A 10,611-nucleotide genomic window follows, 5' to 3' on the forward strand; every position below is an offset into this window, starting at 1 on the left:
ACACCGGGGTCACCAACGCGGTGCCCGCGGGCACCAGGTAGCCCGTAAGGACCAGATGAGTAGCCCGCTGGCCTGTTCTAAAAATAGCTCAAATAGCAGCACTTACCAGTGAGCTGCCTCTATTTTTTAAATTATATTTATTTACTAGCAAGCTGGTCTCCCTTTGCTCGACATTTTTAATTCTAAGAGAGACAAAACTCAAATAGAATTTGAAAATCCAAGAAAATATTTTAAAGACTTGGTCTTCACTAACTGACAAAGAAACAGATAACAGATTTGGTGTCCAGTTGAAAGTGTGACATGATTTATTTAAAAATTTGAGAGTTGACTTTTGCATTTTATATGAGTTATTATTTGTACAAACATGGTGCAAAGTAATTCATGATTTGTTAAAAAAAATGTTAGTGGCTAGCTAGTTAAAATGGGATATTGTGATTTCACAAGACTGTCTTAGAAGTGATCATTTGAAAATGTTCAATTTGAAAAATGTGCACTTAGATATAAAATATAAAAATAAAGTGTTGCATATTGATATTTATCTGTTTCTATATATATGTATTGTGAAAAATCATTAAGATGATCAGTGTTTCCACAAAGATAAATATCATTAATTATTAATAATAACATAGAGTTAAAGGTAACTTGAGCAAATTGGCTATTTCTGGCAATTTATTTAAGTGTGTATCAAACTGGTAGCCCTTCGCATTAATCAGTACCCAAGAAGTAGCTCTTGGGTTCAAAAAGGTTGGTGACCCCTGATATACACTATATTGCCAAAGGTATTTGGCCACCCATCCAAATGATGAGAATCAGGGGTCCTAATCACTTGACCCGGCCACAGGTGTATAAAATTAAGCACTTAGGCATGGAGACTGTTTCTACAAACATTTGTGAAAGAATGGGCCGCTCTCGGGAGCTCAGTGATTTCCAGCGTGGAACTGTCATAGGATGCCACCTGTGCAACAAATCCAGTCGTGAAATTTCCTCGCTCCTAAATATTCCAAAGTCAACTGTCGGCTTTATTATAACAAAATGGAAGAGTTTGGGAACAACAGCAACTCAGCCACTAAGTGGTAGGCCACGTAAACTGACAGAGAGGAGTCAGCAGATGCTGAAGCGCATAGTGCAAAGACTTTCTGCACACTCAGTTGCTACAGAGCTTCAAACTTCATGTGACCTTCGAATTAGCCCACGTTCAGTACGCAGAGCACTTCATGGAATGGGTTTCCATGGCCGAGCAGCTGCATTTAAGGCATTCATCACAAAGTCCAATGCAAAGCGTCTGATGCAGTGGTGTAAAGCACATCACCACTGGACTCTAGAGCAGTGAAGACGCCTTCTCTGGAGTGATGAATTACGCTTTTCCATCTGGCAATCTGATGGACGAGTCTAAGTTTGGAGGTTGCCAGGAGAACGGTACATTTCGGACTGCATTGTGCTGAGTGTGAAATTTGGTGGAGGAGGAATTATGGTGTGGGGCTGTTTTTCAGGAGTTTGGCTTTCCCTTTTAGTTCCAGTGAGAGGAACTTTGAATGCTCCAGGATACCAAAACATGTTGGACAATTCCATGCTCCCATCCTTGTGGGAACAGTTTGGAGCGGGCCCCTTCCTCTTCCAACATGACTGTGCACCAGTGCACAAAGCAAGGTCCATAAAGACATGGATGACAGAGTCTGGTGTAGATTAACTTGACTGGCCTGCACAGAGTCCTGACCTGAACCCGATAGAACCCCTTTGGGATGCTTTAGAACGGAGACTGAGAGCCAGGCCTTCTCGAATCTCGACCAACATCAGTGTGTGACCTCACCAATGCGCTTTTGGAAGAAAGGTAAAAAATTCCTATAAACACACTCCGCAACCTTGTGGACAGCCTTCCCAGAAGAGTTGAAGCTGTAATAGCTGCAAAAGGTGGACCGACATCATATTGAACCCTATGGGTTAGGAATGGGATGGCACTTCAAGTTCATATGTGAGTCAAGGCAGGTGGCCCAATACTTTTGGCCATATAGTGTATTTATTCAACCTTCATGTATCCATTATAAGGCAATTATTAACATATTTTCAATTGCAATTAAGACCCATCAAAGAGGCAGCATTTCCATGTTAGAGATGTTGAAGTGTGATGAGAACCTCTCATTGTCTCCCATTTACCATCCAAAATGTGTGCTATTAATCGCTCTCAACAATTTACAAAAATCTCATAACGTGCGCTATAAAATGTGTTGGAACATAAATAATTGTTTAAGATGGACACTTTTAAAATGTAAAAGATACATGGAGAATGTCTGCAACTTGTAGACGACAGAACACTTGCGCAGAACATAATAATATTTAATTTCTACTATTGTTAATTATGACTAATTAAAACAATACAGGATTTTGGCAATGAGCTCGGAGTATCAGAATCAGGTGTAAAGAGAGTATGGAAAACTAAACAACAGCCGCCATTACTGCTACCAAGGTGTGCATGCGATTGCTGTCGTTTTGATGTTAGTTTTTCTGACGAAAGAAACCAAATTAATACATCTATATATAGTTCCAAACATACTCCAGCTCATAAACTTAAAATGCTTTTATATCCTGAAAGTAGAATTTTGCGGCCGTATTTGACGCACACAAAAAATTAACTTATTACCCTCATTTTGCCAACATCTTCTTTGGCTATGGACCAACAATTAGAGAGAAATTGTGGCTTTTGTGTGAAGTGTGCCAACTGCTTGCAACATATTTGTAAACACTATGTATCACTCCTTATGTATTATTCTAACTGATCTTTCTTTTTTGTAACATGCTAAGTGAATAAGTGAACTTTTGTATTTATTTCTGTTATGATCCGTTGCCCGGATCATAGTTTATTTTGGGTTTTGTTTCACTTGTGGTTTAAGTTCTGTTTCAGCACCCCTGTTTTGTGTTTCTTGGTTGTCATGGGTGCTGATTGTTTTCACCTGCCTCTGATTAGTGTTTGGGACGCTCACCTGCTGCCGGACTACTAATCAGAGAGCTATTTAGTCCTGGTTTTCCCCTCAATCAGGCTGGTGTGCTTGTTTGCTTTACGCAACTGCTATGTTTGATGTTTTCTAGTTCACTGTGTGTGTGTTTTACGCTATGTCCCGTCTTAGTGTTTCCTTGGGAGCTATTCCGCTAGCTTTCCTTGTATTAGGCACGCTTCTTTTGTCTTTGTTTCATGATTTATGTGAATAAATAATTTCCTACCTGCACGCTGTCTCCGGAGTTCCGTTTCAACTCGTGGAAGAACAATCCACGCATCATCATGCCTCCTAGACGTTACAATTCCCCCATATTTCTGCACAATACCTCAGATATGGCAACACTTGCGAGCAGTTGCGAATTTGGAGGGATTTTTGGTGCAGAACATATTTTGCTCTGTTCATTATTGACATATTTCTTGACACTTTGTGTTATATATTTTTTTGAGATTTCCATTTCATTTTCATCTATGATTACACCCAGAAATTGGTTTCTTTTACTCACTGTCCGTCTATTTGTATTTGTGTTTAACTTTCTCTTACAAAATCGAATTATTTTAGTTTTACTGAGATTCAAAGATGTTTTTTTCAAACTACACTACCGTTCAAAAGTTTGGGGTCACATTGAAATGTCCTTATTTTTTAAAGAAAAGCACTGTACTTTTCTATGAAGATAACTTTAAACTAGTCTTAACTTTAAAGAAATACACTCTATACATTGCTAATGTGGTAAATGACTATTCTAGCTGCAAATGTCTGGTTTTTGGTGCAATATCTACATAGGTGTATAGAGGCCCATTTCCAGCAACTATCACTCCAGTGTTCTAATGGTACAATGTGTTTGCTCATTGGCTCAGAAGGCTAATTGATGATTAGAAAACCCTTGTGCAATCATGTTTACACATCTGAAAACAGTTTAGCTTGTTACAGAAGCTACAAAACTGACCTTCCTTTGAGCAGATTGAGTTTCTGGAGCATCACATTTGTGGGCTCAATTAAACGCTCAAAATGGCCAGAAAAAGATAACTTTCATCTAAAACTCGACAGTCTATTCTTGTTCTTAGAAATGAAGGCTATTCCACAAAATTGTTTGGGTGACCCCAAACTTTTGAACGGTAGTGTATCTCTTAAATGTATTTTTTTTTTTTGTTATTATTTGTATTAGCTTCTGTGTGTTCTCTGAACAAAACGCAAACGTTGTGTGGTGTATTTACCTGGCACAAGACGCATTAATCGGTGGCTTTCCAGTGTTGATGGCGAACCTTCACTTCCCATACCTGTCTTCTTTACGGGTTGTGGGGAAAGCGATGTAAAAGCTTTCCACAATTATCGTGGGTGGAGCAGCCCTATGCTGCACAACAGGGCATTTTTATACACTGCAAAACGGACGAGGAAGCACCGCAAACACATAGCATTAGCTCAAAGTTGGTAGCAGTCATGGCGCCCTTGGGCTGCTTTTGACCAATAATTGAGGAGATCGCCTGAAACCGAGTTGGCCATACTCCCTTTCTACACCACTTTGCTGAGTATGTGTTTTTACTGCCAACTAGCGCCTACTAGGGTTGTACGGTATACCGGTATTAGTATAGTACCGCGATACTAATCAATCATATTCGGTACTATACCACCTCTGAAAAGTACCGTATTTATTGTTTTGGCATCACAAAATCTTCTTTCATTTTTTTTAATTTATATTATGTTTATAACCTCAGGAAATACGTTCCTGGACACATGAGGACTTTGAATATGACCAATGTATGATTCTGTAACTACTTGGTATCGGATTGTGGTATCATCCAAAACTAATGTAAATGTGCCTTAAAATATATCCGGCCCTAATATTTGTCTTGTCAACTCAGGTTTACTGTATGGTGTCCATGAGTGATTCAGTTGGAGTGTGAATAAAAATGGAAGAAAAAAAAACAAGACTAAGGCTATGTCTACACTAAGCCGAATAACCCCTTCAACGAATAATTATTTAGCCTAGGCATCGTGTCAGCCACACTAATCCATCGTTTAAGGTTCCCCTCTTTGGATAATTTTTTTACACAGGTAAGTGCGCCGTTTATTTCTTAAATCTTCGGCTCTTAGCTTTGTATGGACTCATTGATCATTTACAAACTGAGTTCGGAGAGGAAGTGAAGTCAGTCAGAAAGACCGCGCCCCACAGAGGAAGTGACGTCAGAAAGAACGCGCCACAGCCAGCTTCATAATAATCGGAGCTAACCACTGGAAAGATGGAGGCGAGTCATCCAGACATGCCCGTGTTTCTCATTCTTCTACATGTACAGACGCTTGTGGAAATCACACATGAATACCTTAAAGAGAAGGAAACGCGTGATTGCAGCTATTTGGGATACAACACATCTCAGACGGCAAGAGAACTTTCGAATGTCCGGGTCAGCTGTGAGTCTACTTACCGAAAAACTTCGTCCATTTGTCGAAGGAGAGTCAAGGAGAATGCGAGCTCCGGCGGATGTGATAAAAATGGTAGCGTGTGCTTTATATTGCCTGGCCGTCGAGTGAAGACTACGGAAAACATCAAACGCTTTTGGACTGGCAAATCAGACTGTATCAGTTATTTTCCGCCATGTATGTCGCGGACTCAACGTCTCGGTCCAGAGTATATAACGTCACCAAAAACGAATGGACAATGAAGGTGAAGGCAAAATGATGAGGGGTGTCCTGACCAGATATCTAAATCCCTAGATTGACTGATGTAAAATGATCTTCATCACATTGTTTACTTTCACATGTTTTTAAAGATTTGATCAATTTATGATGGCTCAGGTGTGATTCACTACAATAGGGCCCCACAGCACACTGGATTCCAGTTAATTGAAATACCACAACACTAAATATTGTTCCGATAAGTTAAATTTCATTTATGAACTTGCACACAAAGCAACACTGGAGGTGACTATGACGTGCGCATTTTCCACGCATGCGTACTAGGTCGCGTTGCGCCGGCGAACGGAGGTGGGGAGGGGGTCTTAAACGACCATTGTGTGCGTGTGGACGAGGATAAGGTTAAGTGGGATTTACCCTGGATAACCTTAGTGTGGAAGGGGCCTAAAACATATCCTTCACTGAAAGATAGCTTTTACCTTGGATGACGTGCTTTATGTTATCCAAAGCAGTGAGTCTTAAACTGTGGCATGAGGGCTCCATGGCGGTATAGCTCAGTTGGTAGAGCGGCCGTGCCAGCAACTTGAGGGTTGCAGGTTCTATACCCGCTTCCGCCATCCTAGTCACTGCCGTTGTGTCCTTGGGCAAGACACTTTACCCACCTGCTCTCAGTGCCACCCACACTGGTTTGAATGTAACTTAGATATTGGGTTTCACTATGTAAAGCGTTTTGAGTCACTTGAGAAAAAGCGCTATATAAATGTAATTCACTTCACTTCACTTCCATCTAGTGGTACGTCAAATAATCCCTTAATTAGATATTCAAACACAGTGTTACTGTTCAAACTGTGTGTCATGTAGCAGTGGCCTCAAATATTCAATACACTTATGATAAATGATAAATGGGTTATACTTGTATAGCGCTTTTCTACCTTCAAGGTACTCAAAGCGCTTTGACAGTATTTCCACATTCACCCATTCACACACACATTCACACACTGATGGTGGGAGCTGCCATGCAAGGCGCTAACCAGCAGCCATCAGGAGCAAGGGTGAAGTGTCTTGCCCAAGGACACAACGGACGTGACTAGGATGGTAGAAGGTGGGGATTGAACCCCAGTAACCAGCAACACTCCGATTGCTGACACGGCCACTCTACCAACTTCGCCACGCCGTCACTTCCTAAATAAAACCTCTGCCTTGTTTTTAATGAATACTTAGGCAGATCACACTACTGTATTTTAATGTTGGCCATTATGGTGGTATTGGAGAGCCAAATGTTTTCTGAGGTGGTACTGGGTGAAAAACGTTTGAGAACCACTGCTCTAAAGCTGTCAAAGGCTGCTGCTGGTACCACTCCCAGTTCATGGGGTTTTATAAAAATAAAAAAAACATGACCATTCTGGGCTGATGCAGGAAAAAGACGGAGGAGAACTTGTGGGATGGAAAGAGAGTAGGTGGGTCTTGGCTATATGCAAACAAAGCCTTGGCTATTTCAAGGTCGCCATGTGTCATGCTGCCCATGAGCCTTTCTTTGCTCAAGCCTGTTTGCATTATGAATGGCTATCATGATCCCCAGCTGTCAATCAAAGCTGAATACAAAGAGAAGAAGGCTCAAGGCTGGCGCGGGCACTTTTTCACCATCGCCACATCTGACCTCAGTGGGGGCCGCGCTGCAAGCCTGGCCCACAAAATAAAGAGGACTCCGGCGTTATGTCTTTAGCTGAACAGAAGCAGAACATTATATGGCTTTGACCTCACAGAAGTGAGTGCCTTCGCACATTTCACTCTACTGTACATGTTCTCCAGGGACAATAGTACAGAAATCGAACTTGGATAAACATCAGGGTATTTAAGGTTGGATCTATTAAAGATTTGCGTGTATTAAAACATGTGCAAGCAATGCTGATCGACTAAATTTGTGTGCAGAGGATTGTGTCTCTCAAATGAGCAAAATAGAGAGCGCAATACATTTAGCGTGAATATCCAGTAGAATATATCGTATTTTACGGACTATAAGGCGCACTTAAAAGCCTTTTTTTCTATCAAAACTCGACAGTGCGCCTTATAACCCGGTGTGTCTAATGTACGGAATAATCCTGGCTTTGCTTACCAACCTCGAAACAATTTTATTTGGTACATGGTGTAATGATAAGTGTGACCAGTAGATGGCAGTCAAAAACAAGAGATACGTGTAGGTTGCACTATGATGGCAATATGACTCAAGTAAACAACACCAACATTTTATATGTTCCATTGAAAATATAGAACATTACACCCGGCGCTCAATAATCTAACAAAATGTTTTAGTACGACTTTGATAAGCTTTGAAGCCGCACCGCTTGATGGATTGTCGGCGCATTAAACATACGAGTATTATTATGGTGTATATAAAAGGTAAGACATATTATTTGGTGTTTAGTTTCACAATATTATGCAAAACCAAGTTTTCTTACCTTCTGGTATCTGCTGATCTGTATTTGGGATCTGCATAAGTCCTGAAAAATTACTCGCATCCGCCTTTGTAGTCCGTGCTGATGCCGTAGTCGCTAAGCTTCTTCTTTTTCACTATCTTCTTGTTATGTGACATTCATCCTCCGCTGTTTCCATTTCTAATATAAAGTAGTGTAAAGTTCTTACTTATATCTGTCAGTAAACTCGCCATGAAAGCGCTAAAACATACCGGTGTAGTGAGTTTACATTATTCACCCAAGGAACCTTAGTTATTAGAGAGTTCCGGTCAGACGGTTTTTCACTGGACGCATTTCCAGCCTTGTTGTTGTTTCCGGATGAGGAGATGCTGCTCCGTTGGTGATTTAAGTAAAGTCTGAATGTCATTAAAACAGTTAGCTCCATCTTTTGACACTTCTTCCACTCCCGTCCTTGCACGCTACAACAAAGATGACGGGGAGAATGCGCTGCCGAAGGTGAGCCACGTAAATAAGACCACCCACAAATAGGGATGATCCTCGAACCCGGTTTTCCCGGTTGTTCGATAAGAAAAGAACCGAGTCCTCGGACTCGAATCCCTTTTTGAGAACCGGTACCCGTTATCGAGACCACTATAGTAAAGAAAAAGAGTTGGTTCTTTATTCAAATCCCTGGGAACGAATCCCGTCCCGACAAGAAATGCCCCGTGAGACATCACATGAAATGACGTCACGTAGCTCAGTCATTTGTTACGATGGGGTGCAACTGCAGCGTGCTGCGGTTCGTTCTCCCGGGACGCAAAACTGACGGCTCCGGTCGAAAGCGTGCAGGTAGGAGATGATTTATTTCTCATAAATCATACACATTACAACAGACAGGAACGACGAGTGACCGGAAAAGGCAGGCTTAAATAGAGTCTCTGATGAGCAACAGGTGCGCATACAAGGCAGGTGAAAATCATAAGTAACCATGGTGACTAAAACAAACCCCTGAAGTGCACAAAACAACTAAGGAAGTCCAAAATTAACAGAACATAACTAAACAAAACATGATCCGACCACGGATCATGACATCACTAGGCATCATTCACTAGTGCTTTCTTTATTTATTTAGTTTATTTGGAACATGAACACACTTACAGTATAATAGATCACAGTTTCATATAATTTTACTTTACAGGAGTAGGGAGAAGTAAAGCTTATTTAATCCTACCCCTTTCCCACTTCATAATGACCTTTTTATAATAAAATATCTGTGAATTAGTATATACAACAGTTTTGTAGTATGTAATTAAATAATTCAGTCATTATTAATATACTGAGATGAAGAACATCTTATTTTCAATAAGGTTGAAAGTATTTCTCATAATTCTTCTTCTTTGTACTTTGTAAGCACTATTGATTTGAACAACCTCTTAAACTGGATCATATCTTTTAACTTCTTTACTTAATCCATTCCATCATTTAATTCCACGTCATTTTAGCTGTTTGCAATTTTACCAAATCATCGAACTTTAATATTTTTGACTCAATAAATAAAGTGTTTGTATGTTCTCTATATCCAACATTATGTATCAGTCTAATTGATCTTTTTTGTAACACGGTTAACGAATTTGTAGTTATTTCCCCACATTTCTGCACAATAACGCAGATATGGTAATACTGTAGTAGCGAGCAGTAGAGAATGTGAAGGGATTTGTTAAACCAAATATTGTGTGTTTTTTTCCATATACAACAACCTATCTGGACTCGATAAGAGAATCGATAAGGAATCGGTTCGATAAAAGGATTCGATAATAGGATTCGATAATAGGCTCGAACTCGATAATTTCTTATCAAACATCATCCTTACACACAAAATGGCGCATCCTGAAGCGACTGTCAGAAAGCGGCTTGAAGATGGTCTGTAAAACATAATCTATTCAACATTTTGACCAAATAACCACCATTACATGTAGACCACAAGGAAGTGGTTTCAATTTAGAAAAAAAATAATAATAATATGACGGCGTAGCGAAGTTGGTAGAGTGGCCGTGCCAGCAATCGGAGGGTTGCTGGTTACTGGGGTTTAATCCCCACCTTCTACCATCCTAGTCACGTCCGTTGTGTCCTTGGGCAAGACACTTCACCCTTGCTCCTGATGGCTGCTGGTTAGCGCCTTGCATGGCAGCTCCCGCCATCAGTGTGTAAATGTGTGTGTGAATGGGTGAATGTGGAAATACTGTCAAAGCGTTTTGAGTACCTTGAAGGTAGAAAAGCGCTATACAAGTATAACCCATTTATCATTTATTTATTTATGACTCCTTTAATGCACCCTATATAATTGTTTTGTATTATTTGTATATATCTGTATATGTGTATATATATATATATATATATATATATATATATATATATATATATATATATATATATATATATATATATATATATATATATATATATATATATATATATACACTGTATATGTATATATGTTCATGTATATATGTGTGTGTGTATTTATGTATATGTATATTTATATATGTGTATATATACAGTATATATATATATATATGTATATATGT

The 10,611-nt window shown here is 39.8% G+C and overlaps 1 long non-coding RNA gene across 1 annotated transcript in view; it reads right to left on the reverse strand.

Annotated features, from left to right (window-relative positions):
- The window catches only part of LOC133659346 (uncharacterized), a 30,291-nt gene extending 27,007 nt beyond the window's left edge, over positions 1-3,284 (reverse strand). Inside the window, exon 1 of the long non-coding RNA XR_009827623.1 lies at positions 3,214-3,284. This is a non-coding gene — a long non-coding RNA (uncharacterized LOC133659346). The remainder of the gene's footprint in view (positions 1-3,213) is intronic.
- Between the last annotated feature and the right edge of the window lie 7,327 nt (positions 3,285-10,611).

Source organism: Entelurus aequoreus, linkage group LG10 (genome assembly GCF_033978785.1).
Source record: "Entelurus aequoreus isolate RoL-2023_Sb linkage group LG10, RoL_Eaeq_v1.1, whole genome shotgun sequence".
NCBI classification, from domain to species: domain Eukaryota; kingdom Metazoa; phylum Chordata; class Actinopteri; order Syngnathiformes; family Syngnathidae; genus Entelurus; species Entelurus aequoreus.